General features: G+C 39.1%; 1 protein-coding gene across 2 annotated transcripts in view; it reads right to left on the minus strand.

The window, feature by feature from the left end:
* LOC106963655 (signal transducer and activator of transcription 5B-like) overlaps nt 1–2,496 on the minus strand; it is a 68,049-nt gene that overhangs the window by 31,604 nt on the left and 33,949 nt on the right. Inside the window, exon 1 of one of the 2 annotated variants that reach the window (XM_015058683.1) lies at nt 138–194. The exons of the other annotated variant lie outside the window; for it this stretch is intronic. The gene's annotated coding sequence lies outside the window, so the exon portion shown is untranslated. Of the gene's footprint in view, nt 1–137; nt 195–2,496 lie in introns of those variants that run through there. 2 annotated transcript variants of the gene reach the window in all.

Genomic DNA, 2,496 nt, shown 5'->3' on the forward strand with positions numbered 1-2,496 from the left:
TTTCCCCGCGAAAAGCCCACCTTTTCCAAATCACCTTGAAAAAAGCCGGGCGCCTCCCCCCCCCCCCCCTTCTCACAAGTACAAGATAACTTCTGCAATGTGGCATGGATCTAGAGGAAAAAAAAAAAAAAACTTACCTTCAGGTTAGCGCTACTATGTAACAGCAGGAAACGCTAAAGTGGAGCGCCACTAACCTGAGACAGACAGAAAGTGAGAGAGTGAAAGAGACAGACAAGTAGAGAAAGAAAGACAGAAGAGATAGAGAGACCAAATGGAGGAAGTGAGTCAACCCTGGGTGCTTCTGAGGAAGCTGTCTATTTCTCACAGGGAAGAGAGCTTCAACAAAAGGCCTGGGGAGGTTAAGAAAAGGGTGAAAGGGAAAGTCCAGTGAATGGATTTCTCTTTATTTCAGTTCTCCATGTCTTGACGATAAGCTAAAATAATTTATGAAAAGCAGAAATTCTTTTCAAAAGCTAACGCTTCATCAGGCAAATTCATCGAAGTGTTATTACACAGGAATTCAAAAGATGCAGCAATTAAAAAGACGTTTGTGGGAAAACAGCAGAAGCCACAACGATGCTAGAGATGGGGACTGAAGACTGTCTTATTTTAAAAGAATGAAACAAAGCAGTTCTGAGCAATTACTAGAGACATTTTATGTGCTTATATGTGGAACTCAAGAATGACTACAATTACTTCAAATATTTCTGGATTCACAAGATACTATTTCACAATTGCTCTAAAAGGTGTAATTTTTTTATTTTTTAATTCTGTAAATGTATATATATATATTTGGAGTAGTTTAATACAAGGTAGATAAACGTGTGAACTGCATTACACAAAGAATATGATTTCCCATGACCTTACAAACGTTGTATTGCAAGTTAATAGTGTCTTGTATTGCATCTTGTCTCCACCGATGGAGGGTTTGATGGGGTTATGGGGCGGTGCACCTCAACGAAGGATGTCCACATCTTTAGGTGAGTTTTAATGAGTTGCCAGACTTATTTATTTACTGACTCACTCAAATTTTGTGTCCTTTACAGGCCTGCGTTAAATCACTCACCCTTACCTACGGCCTTCTCCCTCCTACATGTGACATCAGCATCATAAAACTCCTGTGTTGACTTTCATTTTCAACTCTAAGATGAACTACGGCTACTGAGAACTTTCTGGAGAGATAACCTTGCTTATCTTAGTATAAAAAGCTGTAACCCTTAACCCATACTTATTTGAAAAAATACTGGCAAACCTTTTTTTTTTTTTTTTTAATAGCACTAAATCGTATTATATGGAAAAATGTGTAGTCCATATTAAATTCCCATTCATTAATGTAATTAAGATACAATGAAATCAGAAACCCAGGTTCAGAACCAATGACATGCATTCAAATTCAATTTAATTCAATGTACATCAGTTGACTCACATTCAAACATTCAGTTGTAATTACTGGAAAGTATTTCTAGATTGCCTGGCCGACTGTAGAAAGTTGCTGATTGAGTAATTCCTCTCCGGAGCAGGCATGTGGTGACAGTGGAAATAAATCACTTCTTTGGACAGGAAGAAATTTACAGACGCTTAATATGTTGCCACGGGTCATGACTGGCCAGTGGCTGAGAGGATAGGTCGCGAAAAAGTTATTTTCTTTAACAGAGAACTCACTGCTAATGGCTGTGACTGATAATTATGGAAGGTGTGAAGAAAAACGAAGAGTACACTGAATTAATAGCTGTGTGTCTGCGTAAGGCAGAGACACAGCCAGAGGCATGGCCAGGCATCCTGCTGGACATATTTCATTTTTCATCACAAAGCAAAATGTTTATCCATGAACATGGATGTTTTAAAACACAGAATTTCAACTGAAATGTCAACTGGAATCTTCCTTTTGTCTTTAGAAATGTGTTTTGACAGACCGTAAAGCATTATTACCAGGTTTAGGTTTCTAGCTACACCAACCTGTTTTTTGTTGCTGCAACAACTGAACTTGTGTCACACACAAGAAGCCATAACGATTTGAGGGAGCTGCGCTATCTAAACAACAACCAGACAGAAAGTCGAAAGACAAAAAAAAGAGATTCGGACTTTGAAATTTGGGGTCGTCGTGACTAAGCCAGCCCTCATTCCTGCCTGGACTCCAAAGAGACAGAACATCGGGAAACCATATGCTGATAGAAAACCCCAGACAGGCATCTTTATTTTTCTGTCTGTGCCTTTGGATTTGTTCTTTTAACCACATCTGTGACCCCATTTCAGTTAACTCTGTTACTGTGAAAACGGCACTTCTGATAAAAAAATATTGTTTCTTTTAAATCGCACTTGTCTCAAAAATTTGTAAGGGTCAAAATGCGTCTCATAATAAAAAAGTAAGCAGTATTTCATGTGAGTTGAACTATTTCCAGTGTGGTAGCGCGGGGTCATCAAAAAGTAGAGATGTGCCGATCAGGTTTTTTCCTCCCGATACCGATCACCCATGAGGGCCGATCACCGATACCGATC

This window comes from Poecilia latipinna, unplaced genomic scaffold, assembly GCF_001443285.1.
Source record: "Poecilia latipinna isolate Pla-1442-1.1 unplaced genomic scaffold, P_latipinna-1.0 Scaffold1564, whole genome shotgun sequence".
NCBI classification, from domain to species: domain Eukaryota; kingdom Metazoa; phylum Chordata; class Actinopteri; order Cyprinodontiformes; family Poeciliidae; genus Poecilia; species Poecilia latipinna.